Source organism: Camellia sinensis, chromosome 13 (assembly GCF_055761805.1).
Source record: "Camellia sinensis isolate YWXY chromosome 13, ASM5576180v1, whole genome shotgun sequence".
Lineage (NCBI taxonomy): Eukaryota > Viridiplantae > Streptophyta > Magnoliopsida > Ericales > Theaceae > Camellia > Camellia sinensis.
In genome coordinates this window covers 152,979,913-153,005,891 of record NC_138973.1, presented here as the reverse complement: position 1 = coordinate 153,005,891, position 25,979 = coordinate 152,979,913, and the positions used below count along the sequence as shown (strand labels likewise).

Sequence of the window (25,979 nt, the reverse complement as noted above, 5' to 3'; positions counted from 1 at the left end):
AATGTCTAGATAATCCACATATACAAAGTGTATTGTCTGATGCCAGATACTATGACACCATAACGATGTTTGTTTTTCCCCTTTGTAACTGTAAAACCCAAGTTGTGTGTAGGATTATTTTATTGGATAGATTAGTAATTAAATTAATTTATATGGGTCATTTATTAATATCAAAGAATTAGTTATGAGATGGCATTATATTTCCTATTACTTAGATGGGTAATTTTGTAACTTTGTGAAATTAGGTTAATATGCCCACCTATTGTGGCTATAAGTCTTGGAAAACAAACAAAACAGAGGCTATGAATTGCTCCATAGGCGGCTAGGGTTTGAGAAGGTAAAAGAAAAAAGAAAAGAAAAAGAGAAGAGAGGTTCAAGTGAGGCTACAATAGGGATTGAAGGCAGCACGTTGGTGATTTTTGGGACACCCATTGGTTAAGGTAAAATCTGTCTTTACTGTTAATTATTAAGTTTATGTTGAGGAATTTAACAATCAATGCATTAAGGAGATTTGGAAGATCTATAGGTGCCTACTTAGGTTTTGAGAATTGGGTGCAATGTGTAAGTGTAACTTTGGATGGGTAATAGAAACAATGGAGTTTTGTATCATGGGTAGAGGTGTGTTTAGCTATAAAGTTAGGTTGAATGGTTTGATCTCTTGGATATTAAAGTAATACATTAATCTAATATAGTGATGCTTTTGTGGGTGTTTGTAACATGTAAAAAATATTAATTTATTTGAAGTTTTATTTATTAGGTTTGTGTGATTGAAGTGGTGAAATTGGGTGTTTGGAGTTGGTGTTGGAGTGTTATTTCTAAGGGTTTGAGGTAAGTAACCCTCTATCACTGTTGGCTCATTTTTATTCCTATCGAATCGTTTAAAATCATAAATATTTATTTATATCCTTCATGTTCTCTTAAAATAAAATATGGGTCAAGTATAAAACAACATCGAATATTATTATGAAAATTATTTGAATATTTGATGAAACTATTTTGAAAATTGTACTAAACATTTATTCTGAAAATATCGAATGTTTTATTTGAAAGTTGTGTATTGTTTGAATTTTGAACATCACTCTAGTCTGACTATGATTTGGACCCTAGCCAATGGGGGTTATTTATTGGCACAGAAACTAGTTTCTTTTGGGGCTTTACCACCGGCCTATGTGTGGTTTTGGGCCTTGTCGCGGGCTAAGTGACCGTAGTCACCAAGACTTGGGTTTTGTGAATTGCATCATTGAACCATTTGAATATCGAACCATCAATTTTGAACAACGAAATTTCATCGAATTACCTCATTGTCTTTTCAATTAAAATGTATTGCTACACTGTTTATTTTCAACTACGAAACCATCTTACAAAATAATTGTTCATTTATTGAATGGTAGCAAAAAATATATTTATTGGTTATCGATTATTTTTTTTGTATACTTGATCCAGCTAATAGTGATGGTTGGTTATTTACTGGGCTGTCTAGCTTACCCTTATTTTATTTTTCAGATTCTGAGGAGTAGAGCTGTGCAGGGTTTTTACTTGTGGGAGTGCCGAGAGTAGGACTATGATTTAAGTATTTGGATCATTATTATTATTATTATTATTATTAGTGGACATGGTGGACAATTTCATATGATAAGAATTATCTATTTGTATGGTTTTTAGCATTATGATATTTAAGGATTTAATTTGAGTATTTTACATTGTTGGTTATGTGTTGGATTCTTAGCCTTGCATGCTCACTTAAATGAGTGTGCGGCGTTGTCACGGAGCTTGGGGCGTGACAATTTTATGGTATCAGAGCCAGGTTGTGATTTTAAAAGTTGGTATAGAATAGTGGTGAGATTGGGTAGATGTAGGATTGGGAACGCTTATAATTTGGTAAAATGTTAATTTTATTTACGTGTTATAGGGACTTTAGAATAGAATAAGATGAGGTTTTATTATTGATGCATATAGGTTGCAATGGAACATGAGAAGACATTGGCAAATATGGCTAGGAATACACGCTAGGGTCAAACGAATCGACGGACTGGTAATAACAATCGGCTAGGGAATGTGACTAATATTGGTAGTGGTTCTCAAGCAGTCGAAGGAAATCAGGGGCAAGAGTTGAAGGAACAATTATAAGAGTTACTAGATAAGGGCTTTATTAGGCCTAGTGTTTCTCCTTGGGGTGTGTCCGTTTTATTTGTGAAAAAGAAGGATGGTAGTTTTCGCCTTTGCATTGATTATCGAGAGTTAAACAAGGTGACAATTCAAAATAAATATCCTTTGCCTAGGATAAATGACCTATTTGATCAATTGCAAGGAGCATAAGTCTTTTCTAAGATTGACCTTCATTCTAGATATCATCAGTTGAAGGTTAAAGCGGAAGATATACTTAAGACAGCCTTCCGAACTAGGTATGGGCATTATAAATTTTTAGTGATGTCGTTTGGGTTAACCAATACGCCTGCAGCTTTTATGGATTTAATGAACAGAGTATTTAAACCATTCTTAGATCAATTTGTGGTAGTTTTTATTGATGGCATTCTTGTGTACTCAAAGAGTAAATAGCAGCACGAAGAACATTTGAGAATAGTGTTGCAGTTATTAAGGGAGAAGAAATTATTTGCTAAATTAAAGAAGTGTGAATTTTGGCTGGAGAGTGTATCATTTTTTTGAGTCATGTGATATCTAAAGACGGGGTGTCTGTTGACCCCAAGAAAGTGAGGCGGTAGTAGAGTGGAATAGGCCTACTAGTGTCATTGAAATTCGTAGTGTCTTGGGTTTAGCAGGATATTATAGAAGGTTTGTTAAGGAATTTTCTCGAATTTCTATGCCTTTGACTCGTTTAACACAAAAAGGGGTTAAATTTGAATGGTCTGATGATTGTGAGAAGAGTTTCCAGGATCTAAAGAGTCGATTAGTGTGTGCTCTAGTACTTATAGTTCCGTCCGGAGATGAAGGTTTTACCATCTATTGTGATGCATCGAAGATAGGCTTGGGTTGTGTCCTGATGTAGAACGATAAAGTAGTGGCATATGCGTCTAGGCAGTTGAAGCCATATGAGCAGATTATCATACGCATGATTTGGAGTTGGCTACAGTGGTGTTTGCATTGAAAATCTAGAGGCACTAATTGTATGGGGTAAAATGTGAGATATTCATTGATCATAAAAGTCTGAAGTATATTTTCACTCAAAAAGAATTGAATATGAGGCAAAGGCGATGGTTGGAGCTATTAAAGGACTATGATTTGACTATCAATTATCATCCAAGAAAAGCCAATGCAGTGGCTGATGCCTTGAGTAGAAAGACCCTGAGTAATTTGGCTACCTTGATCACTGACCAAAAGAATATCTTGGAGGACTTGCAAAGGTTGAATATCAAGATTAGATGGCATAACCATGGAGTGCAGTTGGCAAACCTTAGAGTTCAACCCACATTGATTGATAGAATTAAAGATGCTCAGGGAAAAGATCCTCAGTTGCAAAACTTAAGGCTGAAATGGAAATAGGGCTACAGATGGAATTTTGTATGCATAAAGATGGAACCTTGAGATTTGGAGAGAGGTTGTGTGTGCCTAATGATTTAGAGCTCAAGAGAGAAATCCTGAGAAAAGCTCACAGTTCAGGGTATACTGTACATCCAGGGAGCACTAAAATGTATAAAGACTTGAAGATGAACTTTTGGTGGAATAATATGAAGAGGGAAATTGCTCAGTATGTTGCTCAAGGTTTGGTATGTCAACAGGTGAAAGTTGAACATCAAAGACCTACAGGTAAGTTACAACCTCTTCCTATTCCCAAGTGGAAGTGGAAATATATTACCATGGATTTTGTGATGGGGTTGCCTAGGACCTAAGGTGGTAACAATGCTATTTGGGTTATTGTTGATCAATTGACCAAATCCGCTCACTTTCTAGCTTTTATGGTAGGGTTCTCCTTAGAGAGGTTTGCAAAATTGTATATCAAGGAGATTGTGAAGTTGTATAGTATTCCAGTGACCATAGTGTCTAATAAAGATAGCAGATTTGTATCTATGTTTTGGAGGAGTTTGCATACAGCTTTCGATACTAGTTTGAATTTTAGCATGACCTTTCATCCTCAAAGTGATGGACAGTCAGAGAGAACTATTCAGACTCTTGAAGACATGTTGAGGGCCTGTATTAATGATCTTGGAGGTTCTTGGGATGAGCATTTGGCCTTAGTGGAATTCTCTTATAATAATAGTTATTATGCGAGCATTCAGATGGCACCATATGAGGCTTTATGTGGACGAAAGTGTAGATCACCTATTTGTTGGGATGATGTAGGCAAAAGAAAGTTGTTAGGGCCGGAGATTGTGCAACAAACAGTGGACAAGATCAATCTTATTAGAGAGCAACTTCGCACTGCACAGAGTAGACAGAAAAGTTATGCAGACAACAGGAGACGCGATTTGGTGTTTGGGGTTGGAGACCATGTGTTCCTTAATGTGTCTCCTATGAAAAGAGTAATGAGGTTTGGTGTTCGTGGTAAATTGAGTCCTAGATTTATTGGACCATTTGAGGTTTTAGATCGAATTGGAGAGGTATCTTACAGACTTACCCTACCACATTCACTAGTTGGAGTTCATAATGTCTTCCATGTTTTGATGTTGAGGAAGTATATACCGAATCCCAATCATGTGATTGATTATGCACCGTTGTAGTTTAAGGAGGATTTGACCTATGAAGAACACCTTGTAAGAATTGTTGATAAGAAGGAGCAGGTTTTGAGGCGTCGAGTCATCCACTACATTAAGGTTCAATGGAGCAATCACTCGGAGAGAGAAGCTACTTGGGAACTTGAGAATGAAATAAGACAAAAGTATCCACAACTTTTTGAGACTACAGGTATGTCAAATTTCGAGGACGAAATTTCTTTTAAGAGGGGAAGAATGTAAAACCCAAGTTGTGTGTAGGATTATTTTATTGGATAGATTAGTAATTAAATTAATTTATATGGGTCATTTATTAATATCAAAGAATTAGTTATGAGATGGCATTATATTTCCTATTACTTAGATGGGTAATTTTGTAACTTTGTGAAATTAGGTTAATATGCCCACCTATTGTGGCTATAAGTCTTGGAAAACAAACAAAACAGAGGCTATGAATTGCTCCATAGGCGGCTAGGGTTTGAGAAGGTAAAAGAAAAAAGAAAAGAAAAAGAGAAGAGAGGTTCAAGTGAGGCTACAATAGGGATTGAAGGCAGCACGTTGGTGATTTTTGGGACACCCATTGGTTAAGGTAAAATCTGTCTTTACTGTTAATTATTAAGTTTATGTTGAGGAATTTAACAATCAATGCATTAAGGAGATTTGGAAGATCTATAGGTGCCTACTTAGGTTTTGAGAATTGGGTGCAATGTGTAAGTGTAACTTTGGATGGGTAATAGAAACAATGGAGTTTTGTATCATGGGTAGAGGTGTGTTTGGCTATAAAGTTGGGTTGAATGGTTTGATCTCTTGGATATTAAAGTAATACATTAATCTAATATAGTGATGCTTTTGTGGGTGTTTGTAACATGTAAAAAATATTAATTTATTTGAAGTTTTATTTATTAGGTTTGTGTGATTGAAGTGGTGAAATTGGGTGTTTGGAGTTGGTGTTGGAGTGTTATTTCTAAGGGTTTGAGGTAAGTAACCCTCTATCACTGTTGGCTCATTTTTATTCCTATCGAATCGTTTAAAATCATAAATATTTATTTATATCCTTCATGTTCTCTTAAAATAAAATATGGGTCAAGTATAAAACAACATCGAATATTATTATGAAAATTATTTGAATATTTGATGAAACTATTTTGAAAATTGTACTAAACATTTATTCTGAAAATATCGAATGTTTTATTTGAAAGTTGTGTATTGTTTGAATTTTGAACATCACTCTAGTCTGACTATGATTTGGACCCTAGCCAATGGGGGTTATTTATTAGCACAGAAACTAGTTTCTTTTGGGGCTTTACCACCGGCCTATGTGTGGTTTTGGGCCTTGTCGCGGGCTAAGTGACCGTAGTCACCAAGACTTGGGTTTTGTGAATTGCATCATTGAACCATTTGAATATCGAACCATCAATTTTGAACAACGAAATTTCATCGAATTACCTCATTGTCTTTTCAATTAAAATGTATTGCTACACTGTTTATTTTCAACTACGAAACCATCTTACAAAATAATTGTTCATTTATTGAATGGTAGCAAAAAATATATTTATTGGTTATCGATTATTTTTTTTGTATACTTGATCCAGCTAATAGTGATGGTTGGTTATTTACTGGGCTGTCTAGCTTACCCTTATTTTATTTTTCAGATTCTGAGGAGTAGAGCTGTGCAGGGTTTTTACTTGTGGGAGTGCCGAGAGTAGGACTATGATTTAAGTATTTGGATCATTATTATTATTATTATTATTATTAGTGGACATGGTGGACAATTTCATATGATAAGAATTATCTATTTGTATGGTTTTTAGCATTATGATATTTAAGGATTTAATTTGAGTATTTTACATTGTTGGTTATGTGTTGGATTCTTAGCCTTGCATGCTCACTTAAATGAGTGTGCGGCGTTGTCACGGAGCTTGGGGCGTGACAGTAACTAAATCATGAAAACCCCATAAGCTGGCCTGTTATAGAAGGAAGGCTCCAACTTATGATCTCAGCCTTCTTGAGACATAGTCCACCACGTTCATGACGTAGGTGGTTGGTGGAATATTCACATGAAGATTGTCAATTGAGTCATTAGAATTTGATTAAAAGTCCTTCAAAATATATTGCTTTATTTTCTTACTTTCAAATGTCCTTAGTTTTTAAGGGACAAAAGCTTGAGGCTTGAGTTGTTAATAGTGTTTGAAAACATTTTTAGATGTTTTACGATTCTAGGATCAAAATCTTAGGCCTAAATTCATATTAGGTAGGGTAGTTTTATATGTTAATTACTTGTCATTAGGGTTTTTGTATTCCCTCAAAATGACTTCTTAGGAGAAAAACAAAAAAGTTCTTGACAACCTAATAAACGCTTTAATTCGAGCCTCGTGCATTGAGTCCCCCATTTTTTAGATTCCCACAAACTTCATCCAACTTTCTTGGTTTTAGAAACCATTAGCCATTGTTCTAGAAATCATTTGACTAGGGTGGCCTAGGATTGCTACCTAAGTTTGAAATTACATTATTAGCATTACTCAGTGACCAATATAAAAATTATAGCAGGTATACCAGTTGTGATGAAAGAAATGCCTTTTCTACTTCTTTGAATATCTTAATTGTGGAGAACCAAATAGGTTTTTACTTTGTTCCAGTTGAAGATGGTAGAAAGATAAGAGAGAGGTCTAAATACTAAAGGAATGTGGATCAAAGTTGTGAGAGCCATGATGATCTAGGGTCCAACATGTGTTATGGCCTTAGAACAAAATAATCAAATTTGAAAAGAGGAAGGAGAAGAATGATTCATATTCTTGATACTTGTAATAGCTTGTTAAGTTGTGTTAAAATATGTAAATTTGAAAATAATAAGCTAACTGTTGTCTTTAAAAAATTCAAAAATGATGTGTCTTGTGTTGTATTACTATTATAATGATTATTAAAAATTAGAAAGACTATCATGCTGCGCTAACGAGCTCTAAATGCAAACTTATTTGGAGTTTGGGGGATGATGACTACTCACATGATTATAAAGGTACTTGACAGGTTAGGTTGTAATCTAGATTATTAATGTTTAGCTGGTCTTGTGGTTTGTCTGGCTACTCCATACTTGCCCTTGTAATCTTACTCAAACTGCATTTTATCAAGAGCGATGACAAGAATTTTTAGTCATCTAGTCAAGGTGCACATATGATGGGGAAAGCATCGTTTCAGTGGAAGTTGTTGGAACTTTATTTTCTATTCCAATCAAGTTCTTCAAAGATACAAGTGATTTAAGGGTTTTTTTTTTTTTAAATTTAGGAAGTGATTGCGGTTGTGGTTGTGGTTGTGGTGGTGATGGTGGCGATGATGGTCGCCGTTGCATGTGCCCTTGATGGCTGCCTTCAATGGGCTCAGAACAAGAGGGTAGAGAGAGAAATGGGAGGAAGGGGAATCTTCGGGTCTGGATGAGGAGGTCGAAGTCTGTAACAAGGAGGAGAGGGTTGAAGCCTTTGATCTGAACCTAAATTGGCTATTCCATGAAGAGGAGGTATCGTTTTCTTCTTGTATTAAGCACACTATGGGGACTGAGGGTGAGGAAGTCTTTGATTATGGGGAAAAGGTATGTGACTCTTTTGACAAAGATAGCATGAACCCTTCACTTCCTATTCATCTTCAGTGCAATCAATCAGAGTAAGTTTCTGGGGGGGAGTCACTCTTTGGTCCTTTTTTCTCACATCCTAGCAGAGTGGTTTCTACCAAGAATAACAATTTGCCTCAGTTATCTGCTTGTAGGTTCTGTACCAGTGATAGTTTGAACCCATATGCAATTAACAAGGAAAGTCATAGGGATGATCTTCCGATGGAAGTGTCTACTGATCATAGGCTTGAGAGGAACAATGTTCTTGGGAATGACGGTGATGAATCTAAATAGTGGTTGAGGAAAATGAGTATGTGTCTTCCCTTTGGAGGAGGGAGATGTGCCTCACTTTACACAATTACTTGACACTCTTGGTTTGTCACTAGTTAGGAAGAATGGGAAGAAGTCTAGGTCTAGGAGTGTAGGGTTTGCATCTAAGGGTGGTAGTAGTCATAGAAGCTCGAGGCAAAGAAAAGGGATGAAGGAATTAAGAAATCTTGGAAGTGGCATTAATTATGAGGGGCGGGGGAAAGAGACAAGGGGCGATGTTGGTTCTCAACGAAGATTTTGAGTTGTAATGTTAGAGGACTACGGTTTTGTAGGAAAAAGGTGGTAATTAAAGAGGTTTTGAAAATTCATCAACTAGATAGAGTGATGTTTCAAGAGACAAAGTGAGGAATGTGAGAGAGGTTTCATTAGGAGTGTTTGGGGGACTAGGTTTAGGAGATGGGCTGCTTTACCTTCTAGCGGGAGATCGGGGGGAATTTTGATTATATGGGATGAGAGAGTTGTATCGGAGTGTGAGATAGTTGTTGAGGTGTTTTCATTGTCCATTAGGTTTAGGAATCAAGATAACAAGGAATGGTGGTTGGCGGGGGTTTATGGTCCCAATAGGCCTAGTAGTTGTCAGGAATGGTGGGAGGAGTTGGCAGGATTATTTAGGCTTTGTTCCTCTAATTGGTGTGTGGGCGGAGATTTCAATGTGGTTCAGCTTATTTCGGAAAAACTCAATGGGGATTCCACAAATAGGAATATGCGGGATTTCAACTCTTTTATAAGGGTGTGTGAGTTGCTCAACCCTCCCTTGAGTAATGCTCAGTTTACTTGATCTAATCTTCAGGAAAATCTTGTATGTTATAGGTTGGATAGGTTTCTTCATACTCTAGGGTGGGAGGAGTTGTTTCCTGATATAAGGCAAGACGCAGGGCCAAGAATTGTGTCAGACCATTGCCTGGTGATTCTTGAGAGCTGTCCTTTTGAATGGGGTCCTACCCCTTTTAGATTTGAGAATATGTGGTTGGAAAATCGATCTTTTAAGGAGAATTTTAAGGATTGATGGGAAAGCAGTAGAGTCCATTTGGTGGGAGGGTTTTAAGTTTATGCGAAAGCTGAGAGGTGTCCAAGATAATTTAAAGGTTTGGAAGTGTGAAGTTTTTGGTAATCTAAATGAGGTGAAAGCGGAGTTATTTGGGATATTGAGAAATTGGATGCGAAGGAATTTGGGGAGGGTTTATCTAGGGCTTTAAGGGATAAGAGATCATTGCTTAGGGATGAAATTGGAAGAGCTTGTTTTTAGGGAGTAGATTTTTTGGGGACAAAGAACTAAGTTGAAATGAGCTAAAGAGGGTGATACCAATTCTAGATTTATTCATAGGGTTGCGTTGGGAAAGAGGAGGAAAAATTTTATTAAAAATTTTGGAGGCAGGGCAGGGTGTGGTGGTGAGTAAGGATGTGTTTATTGTTAGGGAGATTTTCAATTTTTATTCAAATCTCTATTCTGATGGGAGAGTGGATTGTCCAGGGATCGAAGGCATTAATTGGGTTCCTGTGGAGTCAACAACAGCCAATTGGCTTCAGAGACCCTTTGACAAATGTGAGGTGAGACAGGCGGTGTTTGAGTGTGAGAGAGATAAGGCTCCAGGTCCAAATGGTTTTTCAATGGCTGTATTTCAAGATTGTTGGGACATTGTGAAAAAGGATCTTATGAGAGTGTTTGGTGAGTTCTTTGAAAGTGGAGAGGTCAACTTATGCACCAATGCATCCTTCATTTGTCTAATTCCCAAGAAGGAGAAGTTGGTCAAGATTGGGAATTTTAGACCCATTAGCTTGGTTACATCACTCTACAAAATTCTAGCAAAGGTGCTTTCTAAGAGAATGAGGGTGGTCCTTGGAGAAACCATCTCTTCTGCATAAGGTGCGTTTGTGCAGGGACGACAGATATTAGATGTAGCCTTAGTGGCAAATGAGGTTATTGAGGAGTATAGAGGGTTACATGAGGGTGTTGTCTTTAAGGTTGACTTTGAGAACGCGTATGACCATGTTGATTGGGGCTTTGTGGATTTTGTTTTGGAAAGGAAGGGGTTTGGATCTAGGTAGAGAATGTGGATTTGGGGGTGCTTGTCGTCTTGCAATATGTCGGTCATTGTGAATGAATGGTAAGGCTGGGGACTCTTTTCGGGCATCTACGGATCTAAGGCAGGGTGATCCTTTATCACCATTTTTGTTTATTTTAGTTGCTGATGTGTTGAGTCGGATAATTGATATAGTTAAGGATAAGGGTGTTATTGAGGGATTTATGGTGGGGAGGGATAGAATTGGAGTCACTCATCTACAGTTTGCGGATGATACTATATTTTTTTCATCAAAAGAGGAAAGTAAAGTGGTAGTTTGCTAAAGATTTTTAGAATTTTTGAAATTGTGTCAGGCCTCAAGGTCAATCTTAGCAAGAGTAGTGTTGTAAGTATTAATCTGTGAGAGAGCTATGTGCAAAGGGTGGCAGATATGTTAGGATGTTCCATTGAATTATTTCCTCTCAAATACTTGGGGCTTCCATTGGGGGAGATCCTAGAGTGGCGTCCTTTTGGGAGCTTGTTCTTGTCAAAATTGGGAAAAGATTGGAGGGATGGAAGCTAGCTTTATTGTCTAAGAAAGGGAGATATACTTTGGTAGAGTTTGTATTTAGGCTCTGTTCCTATTTATTTCTTGTCCATATTCAAGATTCCGGTTAGCATTGCGAGGAAAATTAAGAAATTGATGAGAGATTTTCTTTTGGGAAGGGTGTGAAGGGGGTAAAAGGGTTCATTTGGTTAAGTGGGAGGTTGTTTCACTCCCTAGGGATAAAGGGGATCTTGCTATAGGAAATATCATTGCTAGGAACATTGCTCTCTTAGGCAAGTGGTTGTGGAGATTTCCTATTGAAAGTGATTCGCTATGGTGTTCAGTTGTTAAGAGCAAGTATTTTGTTCAACCCAATGGTAGAGATTCTAACGTGGTTAATAGAGGCAATTGTCGTTTTCCGTGGAAGTCCATTTCTCGCTTGTATCCACTTGTGTCTAATTTCTTTTCATTGAGAGTGGGGAATGGGGTAAGCATTTGTTTTTGGGAGGATGTGTGGGTAGCGGGTATCTCGTTTGATAGAGCTTTTCCTTTTCTTTATCAGTTGGTTCGTTCTAGAAATGTTTCGATAGCGTTGGTGGCATGCTCTTCTATGGTTCCCATCTCTTGGAATTTTGATTTCCTTAGGAACTTAAATGATAGGGAGGCGGCTAAGTTGGCATCTTTGTTGGTACTGCTTCATGGGGCATCTCTTTCTTCCTCTCGTGACAATAGGGTATGGAATCTTAGGTCTTCAGGGGTCTTTTCCTGTAAATCCTTTTTCAATAAGCTTATTGATAATCCCTCTATTCCTTTGTTTCCAATTCATAAGAAAATTTGGAAAACAGTTGTTCCTCGTAAAGTGAAGTTCTTCATGTGGTCTTTAGCTCAAAGGGGTGTCACAACTAATGATGTTCTCCAAAGAAGAAGGCCTAATCACTTTATTTGCCGTCAATGGTGTGTGATGTGCAAGAGGGGTTCGGAGGTAGCAGATCATGTTTTCCTTCATTGCCTAGTGGCTTTTGTATTATAGCAGTATCTTTTCGGCTGATGTGATAATCAGTGGGTTGCTTTGCGGGACTACACTCAGATGCTTCTTGTTAGGTTCAAAGGGTTTGGGGGCACCGAAAGAGCCAAAACATTGTGGTCAAGCATTGTTTTTACGATTTTCTGGACTATATGGCTGGAAAGAAATGTAAGACTCTTTGATGGCAAGGAATCAAACGTAGAGGCTTTGTGGGATAGGTGGTATACTTGGCTTCGTTTTGGGCATTTGTATCACCTCCTTTTAAAAGAGTTCCCTTGTTCTTGATTTCTAGGGATTAGGCTGTTGTTTGCCATCCCTAGAGCTAGGAGTTTTGTGCTTTTGTGGGTGTTTGGGAAGTTGTTATTTTAGTAGGCTATTTTAGTTTTTGGCTATTTTAGTGGGCTAAAATTTTTGTGTTTGAAAAGATGATTGGATTTTTTTGTAGTTGGATGTGATGTTTATGAGAGAAAAAGTGAAATGATTATGGGTTTGATGTAACATTTTGTCTTATTAGTTATTTTAGCCTATTTTGTCTTTTTGTGGATTTTAGCCTAAAAGAGGCTAAAATTTTTCTTGCCAAACACTTTCTCCTTCTTTTTATGAGGACTTCTTGTCCTCCTTCATTTTTCATTTTTAATAAAAATTTTGTTGATGCTCAAAAAAAAAAAAAGAAACGGGAGGAAAGGCATTGTTCATTTTTCTGTTTTACAACCACCCCTTTCTAAGTAGCATTTTAAATATTTCAAATCAAAAGGTGTAGTTTTATTTGTACTGATTGTATGTCAGAAAATTAAATAAAAAGGAATAGTTTTGATTGTTCTTATAGCACCTAAAGGATGAATATGTCTTCCAAAATGGAAAAACTAAAACAGGTGGAAAGTAGCAATCAATATTTAAAGACCACTCCTATTGGAAAAGTTTATGCCAAAAAAGTATAAGGTTCACGTAAATGTTTCAGAGAATGGAAGATCCCCATTACTGTAATCTATACCACAAATATAAATAAGATGAAATAAAATAAAACAAACATACACTCATACACAAATACACATGTATGCACACAGAAGATACTCTATAAATATGCCCAAGTAAACTTAAGGTTGGGTACTCTCACATCACAATTTACTTGGTTAAAATCTACCAAGTCAACCATGACACGAAGAAGTAAATTTGCATTTGACTTTCATATGCACCAAATATAAATTGAGCATTTCAAGTAAATTTCAAATTACCTGACACAAAAAAGCTGGAATTGCGCTCAATCAAGTAACTAGTTGCAACATTTTCTCTACAATTGTTCCTACATTTGTTTTGCCATTTTACCATTTGTCATATTTAAACTAGGAGGAGAAAGTGAGCGATGCAAACCACCCACAGGTGTATTCACAGAAGGGGTAGAGCTAGCGCTATTTCCAACTATTTTAGAGCCCAATTTTTGATTTGGAGACGAGAGAGACCCAATGCCATTCCCCACCACAATAGCTCCCCCACCTAATTTCGGAGGAGTAGACTCATTGTTGAAGCGCATTACTTTAGCCTTCCTGAAATTAGCCAATAGATGTTTTGAGATGAAGAAACATAATTGATATTAATTAAGATATTCATGTCATACCTAACCAATTTGTGCTTTGAAGTAGCTGATTTTGGCTTGGATATCCCTTTTCAAAAGAAAATGTAAAATGTTAATTTCAAGTTTCATGAACTATATACTTCACAATCTAGAACAAGAACCAAATCTTAAAATTTATTCGGTTAATCTCAAAGCACCTACCAGATTTAAGAGTCAAAGATGTCGAAGAAGACTTGTTATTGGCCCTCTCGGCCTTGATAGAAGCAATAAGTGAATCTGCAGTAGGCCCTAGACCTTTTCTCCCGATCAGCTTCACTCCAAGCTTTTCGGAAAGGTAGTTCAACCTCATCTCATCACCCCCTCTGACTCCCCTCAGCTCAAGCACCTGTTGTCTTGATAACAAAGTGTAAACATGAAACTCCTGCCGCTGATTAAAATGGGACTGAAGCTGCTGAAAAAGTAATTTATTAGAGTACGATTAATCTGTCTTTGGACCTTCATGATTTTTCTTTCGTGGGCAACTAAATGTCACCCTTAAAACTGCTGTAGACTGCAAATCTGCAGCGTTGCTACCAAAAATTACAGAAAAACTCCCAAATTCCAAATCAGGTTCTCTGAATAAATCTGCAAGAAGGGAAGCACAAGAGTGCATTTTTTGATGGACTCTTTTCTACTTTTTGCTTCAAGGCTCTGACAGTAGCATAGTGAGCCATATTGGCAGCTTCTCTTAGCCCACTCAGAAAGGCTCCATGCATAGTTGCAGGGTAGCACCTAGTAGTTGCCTCCCCTGCAAAGAAAGCTCCTCCATCTCCTACATTCTCTGCTAAGATATCATAGTCATCTCCTGATGCCCCGACTGCGACATCAGAGTAAGAACCTAAGCTGAAAGGATCAGTACCCCATCTGGTACAGACAGTTTGGATAGAAAACGAAATCTACCATACTCAATAAGGATTACATGACTCTCAACCTCTCAACACAGCTATGTATTCTGTAACACTCTATGAAATCCGACCTGATAACTACAACATATACCACCTAATCTTCAGGGCTTACAGTACTCTTGAGTGTACAGTAAATACAAGACACCAAACAACAATTCATTTATACAGTATATAAGACCAGAGCAGAAGTATCTCAACATGACAGGTGATGACAAGTTTTTCAAAATTTACCAAGTATTTGATATAAAAAAATGTTTCATATAACTTGCAATATTAATCAAGGCATTAGAGATGAGATTGAAGTACATTAGGTATCTAAACCCATCCAACAACATGATTTACGTCAACTGCAGAATCACCTTGAGCTTACCATTTCCACACAAATTTGCAATGGCTCCAGCTACCATTCTTAAAGTTTGGGGATCATCTGTTTTGGACGTAGTATTTGCCAAGAGTCGAGCACCTCCTTTATTCATTATTATTCACATTTCTCAAGGCGTTGAATATATCTTAGTTCTAGTTAAGAGCAGAAGAATCCAGATTGTGGTAAGTAAGCTCTGATTGGTTAGCTGCTCAAATCACAATAATATCACAAATAAAGCCCGTAAAGAAGTAAAACAGAATTTTACTGATTTTGAAGTTTTCAAAGAAGAATGAGCACTTGTTTAAGTTACTAAGAATCAAAATTCATTTCAGAAGAAATTTTAAATAACTTTTTAACACTTCAGAATTTTTATAATTTTCTGTACTTCATAGTTAAATATGTTGTGTACATGCTTATTTTGATATTTCATTTGAATCGTAACATAACAATTTGTAAATTGTGCAGAACTATACAGTGAGCATCAAGTCACTCATTCACTCACACATTCATGCATGCAACAAGCAAGTTTAGGACACACAGAAACAACTCAAAAACAGTAATCTGTTATGTACCTTCAGCAGCAAGATTAGCCACCACCTTTACAACATGGATTTGGACATCGATATCTCCAGATGTTAATAATTGTAATATTTTTTCAAGCCCAACTGGAAACACGAAGTAGAAAATCTTGTAAGTTATCTAAAAAGGAGGGAGGAATTGTTGAACTTTATATGGTCTAAAAAAATTTCCCTGAGGGGCTTGGAATGGGTGCAAATGTAACCTTTGGCATTATTTGAACAAAAAGTTATTTTACATGTACACAATCTCTTGAATGCCATACCAAAAACTTGGGTTCAAGTGTTCCTAGCAGCTTTGTCACCTAAAATTAATGCCTAACTATTGCATAGGGTGACTGGAGATAAATAAAAAATAAAATTTCTTGCCTTCTTCTCAAATCTTTGCAATTGTGGCCCTTTGACCGGAAATTGTTTCCCTTGATTGGTTTGATTTATGTAAACCCAGTGGTTTAACCATATTCTCTTTCATGTATGATTTCTTGTCCTGTGGAACATAAGGTGTAAATCCTTAGAACATTGTTGAGGATATAAATAATAAAGTTTCTCCTCTCTTTGATAGCTTAAGCTTTTATATGAGTTGGTGGTCAACAATTGAATATGGTATCAAAGCAAGCAATAGATCCCGTGTTCAAACCTTACCACCTACCCGATAATTAAAAAATATTTGCACATGTTTGGCCACTTATGAAGAAGAGCCTGGCCACATGAGGGGCGTCTTGAGGATATAAACAATAAAGTTGTCCCTCTCTCTAATAGCTTAAGCTTTTAGATGAGTTGGTGATCTACAATTCAACAAACATGGATGACATATCTCGTGAATATGGAACATAGAACCACTTACCTTAAAGTCATCATGATTTTCAGGCACAAGCATCTTTGATTTAAGAAGCTCAGTTTCAAAAGCTTTCCTTTGTTTTTCCTCAATTGGAAGGCTCTGCCTCACAGCATTAAGTTCTTCCTTCAATGTTGCCTTAATAATTCCAAATTTACAGGGAAGAAAAAGGAAGCCTTGTTAGTACAATATCAGCATTTCAGCTAGGCAAAAAACTCATACCATAGAAGAGTGTCTAAATGAGAATACTTAAAAGTACATTGATTTCAACTTTACACATGGAAATACTATTTGTCAACCATACCTTGTCTGTCAATTGAACTTTATATTCTGCTTTCAAAGAGTCTAGTTCATTCACAGTCTTCTGATGCAGCTGATGACTTTCTTGAGTTTCAGCCTAAGCTCATCAATCACCTTTTGCCCCTGAATCTGGAATTAAGAAAAAGAAGAAAAATATCAGTGAATAGTAACCAATGATAACAATAGCAACAATAGCAGTAATAATTATTAACAAAAAAGTTGTTAGGTATTTTATTTTTATTATTATTATTATTATTATTATTATTATTATTTAAAAGCAACAAGTTTTGGTTATCATATTTATTGAATAATTCATCTGTTGAAATATTTATCCTCCCTCTTCTCCCTAAATCACAGTCCAAAAATATGGTAATTAGTAGGGGAGCTTAATGACTAGGCACAAGTGGACTCATGTAGCATTACTTTTTGTTAGAATTTCCCATCTTTACTTTCACCTACTCCACTACACACTCCACTTCACCTACCTCCACTTCACCACACACTCCACTTCACCTAACCCACTATCACCTCCACTACACCTACTACCACATTTTCTTCTATATATAGATTGTATAGGAATTGTAATTCATCAAGCTTGTAATACATCAATCAATAATATCAATCATCAATACATATTTCATTCTCTCTATTTTTCCATACATCAATTTTAACATGGTATCAAAGCTATAAGATTTAGGCTTGTATTTTTTTCTCACCGGCGGGCAGCCGGCCGGCAACCTTGCCTTCGCTGCCCGCTGGAATTTTTTACACATACCTTCACTCCTCACGGATTGCAGCCACTCTCTCCTCCGTTCGATTCACTACCACCATCTTGGTGTATTCTTTTGCTACCAAGTACTTGATACCAATCACGTATTCACCTAGCTCAAAAGCACTTCCGATGAACGATAGCTGGACCAGATTCGTCATATTCACCCTTGGATATCCACATCAGCTGGAAGGTGCTGAGAGAAGCTAGGATTGAGCCTCCAATAGTGATCACTTGCCCAATAGTGATCACTTGCCCATCTGGCAATTCATAGCTTTTCTCCACTGAAGAGCTGCTCTTGGCAGTTTCCAACTCCTGCTCATAATCAAGGGCAACATACGCAAGTTTCTCTTTCATGTCACCGACAACTCCTGCTCCATCCACCAGCCCCACGACGGCACCACCTCCTGTGGTGTCCGCTCCACCAGCAACGAAACCACCAACAGCTCCTTTAATAAAGTCCCTCTTGGGGTACCATCAACAGCTCCAGTGGTTGCACCCTTGATCGTTTTCATCATTGGGGTATCATCATCTTCCAAATACCTAAGTTCTGAAGGATCCATAGATCTCCTTTGATCCAGAGACAGATGCAAAAATTGATCTGTGTAGGAGACGATTGGAGATCGGGGAGTGAGTGAAAAAAAAAAAAAAAAAGGAAAGAAAAAAAAAAAGAGGACTACAGAATTGATAACGGGAAGAAGCATGGTTACAAAGGAAGAAGCATTTCAACAGCAATTTCAGCAGGAGCAGCACTGGCAGTCACTTCTGCATTGATCGATGCTGGGGGTCAGACCACCAGAATTGATAACGGGAAGGAGTACTAACCTTACACCACTCACGTGATCCCACTCACCAATGCACTTTCATCTCTCGCCTCTTTCCCCTTTCACAGTCACATTCCTTTTTTATTCAACCCACTTCCTCCAATTTTTTTATCAACTTTTTTATTCTACACTGTTCTCTCTCTCCTTTCTTCACTTTTCCAACCCATGTGCACCTTTCTTTCTTTTATTATTATTATTATTATTATTATTATTACTTTTTTTTTACCACCTTTAGTTGCTGCTTTGTCGATTAATTAAATTATTGAATCCATGTCATTCTTACATCTAACAGTATTATCATACGCCACACTCACTCCATTTCTTTATTTTTTTTTTTTTTTTTTCTTTTATTTCCTTCTTTCCACCCACTCTTGTTCCCCACTCATAGTTTTTTATATTTATTTTATTCCCTCTTTTGACAAGGACACGAACCACACACTGTTCTCCACTCACAAAACATTATCATCACCTTTTGCACCTCACCCGTTGCTCCACTTTCTTTCTTTTCTTTTATTTTCTTTATTTATTTATTTATTTTCTTATAAAAAAAAAAAAAAAAACAAACAAACAAACAAACAAACAAACACGGAGGAAGAAGACGAACTGCAAACTCATTTTATTCATTTCGGGCCTCACCCCGATCACCATTTTACACCAAAAAAAAAAATACAAACAAACCAACCACACCCACAGTGGGATTTTTCTTTTCCCTTCTCTATTCTACTGCAGGTCTCTTCTTCTTACTTTTATCTTGGGTGTCCCGTGCCAGTCCGGTCTCCGTGTTTCCTTGTCCACCGAGCATGTTCACTCCCCCATACTCCTCCACTGCAGCATATGGAGGACCTCCAAATCGGAACATCACGGTGGCCTTCCGCTTCAGCTCCTTATTTTCCGCCTTCAGCACACTTATCTCTGCTCGCGCATCCTTATACATGCGTTGGAGCAGAGCCAGTTGGGAGTTTAAATGCTGCACCTCATTTGTCCTACTCTGCAGCCGGTTCGACAGGTTTGTGACCGCCGTCATGCTTTCCACACATGCCTTCAGAGTATACTGATTGGCCTCCACATCCGACTGCACCGCCATTTTTTGCTCCACCGACCGCATCGGAAAGTTCAATGGAGCAAAACCAGAGGTGTTTGGTTGAGATTCACTGGCCACCGCACCAGTTATTTCTCTTGTGGGCTCGTTCAGTTCTGGAAAAAGCGTGAGCAGGTTCTGGGTAGCTGGACGGGAAGAAGAGGCCATGTTTTTGGGTTGCTAAGTGTTTCAGCGAAATAGCAATTTCAGACTGGTAATGTTCGGAAGGGTTGGTGACAGAATGGCAACAAAGTGTTCCACAGTTTCTCTCTCCACAGAGGCAGAGTTTTTCAGCGAAGGGTTGGTTTCAGAGGTTTCAGAATGGTATGCCTCAGCCTCAGCCTTCGTCTTGGTTAAATAGCCGAGGCAGCCACGCGTATCGCGCGCCTCTTGCCGCCCGACAAACTGGCACGCCTTTTCATGGCACCTCTTTTGATAAAGTGGACACGCCTTTTGATGGCACGCCTTTTGATGAATTGGGCACGCCTTTTGATGGCACGCCTTTTGACAAAATTGGGCACACCTTTTGAGGGTGCGACTTTTCCAAGGGTCCGACAAGACTCTGTAAACTGTCCCGACATTGATTCCGGTTAGCTCCTTTATGGGTCCGACAAGACTCTGTAAACTGTCCCGACATTGATTCCGGTTAGCTCCTTTATGGGTCCGACAAGACTCTGTAAACTGTCCCGACATAGATTCCGGTTAGTTTCTACAAGGGTCCGACAAGACTCTGTAAACTGTCCCGACATTGATTCCGGTTAGTTTCTACAAGGGTCCAGCAAGACTCCGTAAACTGTCACAACATTGTCTTCTACAACGGTCCGACATGACCCCATAAACTGTCTTCTACAACGGTCCGACATGACCCCATAAACTGTCTTCTACAACGGTCCGACATGACCCCATAAACTGTCTTCTACAACGGTCCGACATGACCCCATAAACTGTCTTCTACATCGGTCTGACACCACCATACAGTGTCCTCTACAACGTTATGACACCCCATACAGTGTCTTCACCAACGGTCTGACACGACCATACAGTGTCTCCTAAACTGTCTTCTACATCGGTCTGACACCACCATACAGTGTCCTCTACAACGTTATGACACCCCATACAGTGTCTTCACCAACGGTCTGACACGACCATACAGTGTCTCCTATCCTTTTTTATTTTTATGTATTTTCTTGTTTTGTTACTCTCTCCAAACTCAAGTTGGTTAGTTTCTCTCCTCCTTGAGTTTGCGGGGGGCTGTTAGAATTTCCCATCTTTACTTTCACCTACTCCACTACACACTCCACTTCACCTACCTCCACTTCACCACACACTCCACTTCACCTAACCCACTATCACCTCCACTACACCTACTACCACATTTTCTTCTATATATAGATTGTATAGGAATTGTAATTCATCAAGCTTGTAATACATCAATCAATAATATCAATCATCAATACATATTTCATTCTCTCTATTTTTCCATACATCAATTTTAACACTTTTTTATGGCATTTAGGGAAGATATTGGTGAATAGCACTACATAGGTTGTTTTGTACAATATAGATCCATATATTGAACTTGTTATTTTTATTATTTTATTTTTTATTAAGAATAAAACAAATATAAAAATCATGACCAAAAACTGAATCATAAATTAGTTGATTTACTTTATGGGGTCCTACTAACAACTGCCCAATGGGCATTCATAAAGAATCACAAAATGCCAAAAAAAAAAGTTACATTTTTATTTTTTTTAATACATTTTTCACATATTTTAATACACTTGACCCGGTTTGAGTTTTGATGATCGCTTAATTGCATCTTCGTTATATCCAATTCTTCTTCTACACCTTTAAAACGGGCATGCCCCTCATCTAGTTCCTGTTTTAATTCTGCTATTTTCTTCTCATACATTTGAGTGGTGTCTAAAAGAGCCTTCTGATATGTTGAATTTTCCTTTTAATATTGCTGGTGGGAGAGAGAGAGGGGGGAGAGAAACAAAAACATCATAACTAAAGTCTCTTGTTAGCTGAAAGTAGGATTCTAGGAGCAACAAAATTTTGAACTACTTTTAAAATTTTACCACTGACATGGGTTAAAATCTATTGTGAAGAGATTTGATGTGTTAAAATTTGAACAAAAACAATTCCTGCTGTAAATTTTGATTTGGAGCTTTAAAGTACCAAAAAATCACTACTTTAATCTTTTTACAAGATTAAAAAGACCAATGAAGACTCATTATAAATTGATTATTGGAATTAGAGGTCTAGGAGGAACGTTGTCCTTTCCATATTTAATGAGATGGTTAACCTGCATTGACTTTTGATGATGACTCAGCAACTTCTTCATCACATCTAACTGTTCTTCAACACTTTCAGAGTGAGCCTGCTGCTCCTCTAATTGCTTCATCAACTCTGCTATCTTCTTCTCATACATCTGGGTGGTATCTGCAAGTACTTTCTGATACGTAGAACTGTCAAGCTGGTATTGCTACTAGCAGACAAACAAGCACAGTTAGTGTTTGTGCACATGTAGACCCAAATAATAGTAACCAAAAATAAATTGTTTTCTAAACTGTAAAGCCAAAACTTTAGATCCAAGGAACAAATACAATTTAAAACTAGGAAACAATGAGAAAGCCTGCACATAGCAAAGGTCTTGAGGATCATATAGATGAAATTGATCATAAGTTTACTTTTCTTCTAGTAATTTAACTGGGCAATGAGAGAGAACTGTATAAAAAGGATTTGAAACACCTAACCACCGAAGTGTACTCAAATTGGGAGTGTGGGGCTAGTTCATAGTTTACCAGAAGACTAGATACAGAGAATAAAAAGGGGAGGAAAAAAGAAGAAAAGAAAAACAAGAAACTGTGTGTTTCATATACCTTGTTGTGTTTTAGACTCATTTCTAAGCGTTCAACTTCATCATGCATAAAATCATTATAATCTTTTAGACACTTCAGTTCATCTAGTATACCCTTCATCTTTATTTCCAGACGACCATTCTCTTTTGCTAGAAACTGCAAACAAGTCCAACATATTTAGAGAAAGTAATTTGAAAAATAAACAAAGAATGCTGGTGAACAAAACATATTGCCATACGCACACGTGCGCGCACACACACACCTAAAAAGGACAAAACTAGAGCACCAATAGCTCCAAATAAAATGAATAAGCTGGAAGTTGGAAAGTGTGAACTGAAACACAGCCATAATATCATCAAATCCAAACTCTAAAACATATACCAGCAGGAGAGACAACTACCTCAGACCTTGTAACTAAACTCTTTTCAGCTTCAGCAAATGATTTTTTACACTCTCTGAGGTTTTTTTCCATTTCAACTCTGTCATTGTCCCTCAACTTTTGTTGTCTATCAATCTCCACAGTTAGATGCTCCACCTGATTCTCAAGCTTCCAACAAAAACTTTCATAATCAAATTCTTCCTTAAGCTTTAACACGTTTACAACTTTCATGGCCTGCAAAAGCAATAAACATTAAGCTGTCGTGATTAAGACAACTATTCTACGAAGTTGTTCAAAAGAAAAATATCCATAACAAACATTTAAAACTACATTCTAAGTTCTTTATGATTTGATTGTAGATGTCATACATTTGAAAGGCTATTTACCATTGCATCACCAAAGCCATAAAACATAGAGGGGAAGAAAAAAGGAAAGAGGCTGCTTGATGCAGCTCAATTGATATGGAACCCATGAAAAGATGATACATTGATGACTAAAGTAGTTAGTCTTGTTAGGAGTCTTTCAATTAATGTTGTTGTTTTCTTATTTCTTTAAGGACATTTTAATAGCTTTAGTGATAGGGTTTGAATCTTATTAGGTATCAGCATCAATGTTAGGTAGGATTGATTCGAAAATGTTTCCGTGAGTTTTTAGGCTTGTCTACAGCTGATAAATAGGCTCTATTGCTGTGGAATGAACTCTGGCCTCCAACATTGAACTTATTCTGGCCTCCACAATGAGAAAGCTTCAATCAAAGTTGCAGAGAAGACTTGGTTTCAAGGGAAAAAACCTGTTTCCTCCTATCTTGTTTTAGAAATTAAGAAGGAATTTTCTTAACTTTTATCAGAATGATTAAGGAAGGTTTTGGGAAAAATCTTGTAGGAAACTTTCAGAAGCTATTTGGAAACACAGAAGAAACTTATGAGGAATGCATTTCCTTATATTCTAGTTTTTATGCTTCCAACACCTTTTCTCAATAGTAAAAAATAATTCTTAGTTATTCCTTACAGTTAACAATTTACATTATTTACACTGTTTCATATCAATTTTGTCAGACTTTTCTTTGGAAGTTTTTCTATGCCATTTAGTATCAAATTTCAGTTAGCTTCTTATTTCCCATGATTTGTTACCAAATTTTGTTGCTTCCATTTCTCTTCGAGTTTTCCATTCCATTTCCCACTCTAGAAAGGTTTCCCCTTGTTTAAGTACCTTGTTAAGTATCTTAAGTTGCCTGGTTCTCTAATCTATTTCCCAAATAGCAACTCAAATGAAGTTTCTTGACTGCGAAACACAATAATCATTAACAACCTTGGCAATGCAATGCATATTTCCCTTCCAAAAACACTTTCCTCTCCAAAGAGAATTAGACCAATAATGACACAGCAGATGGCATCGTCCTCAGCCCACTCTCAAAATTAGCAACACCAGACAGTCAGTGGCAACATACACATGTAGCACTGGATTGAGAGGTCAAATAAATAGGAAACATGTGAATGTTAAACAGATGGAAACAACAAGAAACCTGGAGGATGTAAAGTTTTATGTTAAAAACAGATAATAGCAAACATTAAGTTGTAAGTATCACACTATTTGAAAGCTCAAAATCAAGAGAATGTCAACAAGATGCAAAGAGAGTGAGTAAACATAGACATGAAATGATGTGTAAAGGTTATATTTGAATGATGAAGTGCTTTATCTAACTCACCCGTTGTCCAAAATTACGGTGCTTGAGGTTTCAGTATGATGTCGAGAAGACGGCCCAATTGTTGCAATAAGTGATGTCCTCACAGCGCCTGTTTCATTAAATAAAGATAAATCTTCATAGAAACCAACAGAAAGAGAATGCAAACAATTGAGATATACTCTGCTTCAATAAAATTCCCTATCAATTAAATGAGTTTTTTTTTTTTTTTTTTTTTTTTTTAACCAAGTCTCACAATGAGAACTGAAACCTGGTTGTAGAATCACAAAAACATAAAATGTGCGAATGATTATTAGCGTAACACTATTGTTTGGAGTTGGAAAATAAATTCTAGTCAGCCTCTCCAGTCCTTGATAAGCCAATGCTTTCAGTGAGTCATTTTTGTTTTTTCTACTAATGTTATCATTGTTTTCATTTTGACCTTCATGGTGGTGATCACTAGTCTGAATGCTTCAGCAAAATCCAAAGGGCATATGGATAGATTTTTGTTAATTTCCTTGCATCCATGTTCCATCTGTACAAACCTTCATAAATGTAGCCAAGATACAATGAGCTTTTTTATAGCAATAATGATTAATTTTTAGTGTTTCAAGGTCAGTCTATGTACTCACCTTTTGTGATATCCTAGATATTAGTATTTCCATTGCATGTTAGGGCATGTTATATTTCATATGTGAAAATGCTCTATGATGTTGTTGGAAGATGATTAAGTACATGCTATTTATACACCATTCTTTGGTGTGTAGAAACCCTAACATGGGAAGATTAGCTTAATCAAGGAGTTAAAGTGAATTAAGTTTATATCATTCAAAAACCTATATATTGTTAAATCATGATTACTTAAGTCTATCGTGCTTAGAAAGGCGTATGAAAGTGAGAGTTGTCAGAATGACCTCCAAATGAATCATGAAGCAGTCTCGTTAGTTTAGAATCTCTAATAGGAATGTGAGGACTATAAAAATTTATGTATTATTGATATGTTGAATTGATTGATTACAAGATTGTTATATTACAATTCCTATACAATCTATATATAGAAGAAAATGTGGTAGTAGGTGTAGTGGAGGTGATAGTGGGTTAGGTGAAGTGGAGTGTGTGGTGAAGTGGAGGTAGGTGAAGTGGAGTGTGTAGTGGAGTAGGTGAAGGTAAAGATGGGAAATTCTAACAGCCCCCCGCAAACTCAAGGAGGAGAGAAACTAACCAACTTGAGTTTGGAGAGAGTAACAAAACAAGAAAATACATAAAAATAAAAAAGGATAGGAGACACTGTATGGTCGTGTCAGACCGTTGGTGAAGACACTGTATGGGGTGTCATAACGGTGTAGAGGACACTGTATGGTGGTGTCAGACCGATGTAGAAGACAGTTTATGGGGTCATGTCGGACCGTTGTAGAAGACAGTTTATGGGGTCATGTCGGACCGTTGTAGAAGACAATGTTGTGACAGTTTACGGAGTCTTGCTGGACCCTTGTAGAAACTAACCGGAATCAATGTCGGGACAGTTTACAGAGTCTTGTCGGACCCTTGTAGAAACTAACCGGAATCTATGTCGGGACAGTTTACAGAGTCTTGTCGGACCCTTGTAGAAACTAACCGGAATCTATGCCGG

At 37.2% G+C, this 25,979-nt stretch overlaps 1 pseudogene across 1 annotated transcript; it reads right to left on the bottom strand.

Annotated features, from left to right (window-relative positions):
- Positions 1 to 13,232: 13,232 nt before the first annotated feature.
- LOC114310552 (kinesin-like protein KIN-UC) lies at positions 13,233 to 25,014 on the bottom strand (annotated as a pseudogene). The gene is made up of 15 exons (XR_014347948.1): positions 24,982 to 25,014; positions 24,792 to 24,884; positions 24,596 to 24,620; positions 24,374 to 24,461; positions 22,690 to 22,902; positions 22,311 to 22,445; positions 21,734 to 21,913; positions 21,212 to 21,391; positions 18,671 to 18,701; positions 16,756 to 16,838; positions 16,461 to 16,589; positions 15,986 to 16,103; positions 13,935 to 15,706; positions 13,776 to 13,821; positions 13,233 to 13,704 (listed from the first exon to the last, which is right to left on the bottom strand). The product of XR_014347948.1 is annotated as a kinesin-like protein KIN-UC (transcript).
- Positions 25,015 to 25,979: the final 965 nt, after the last annotated feature.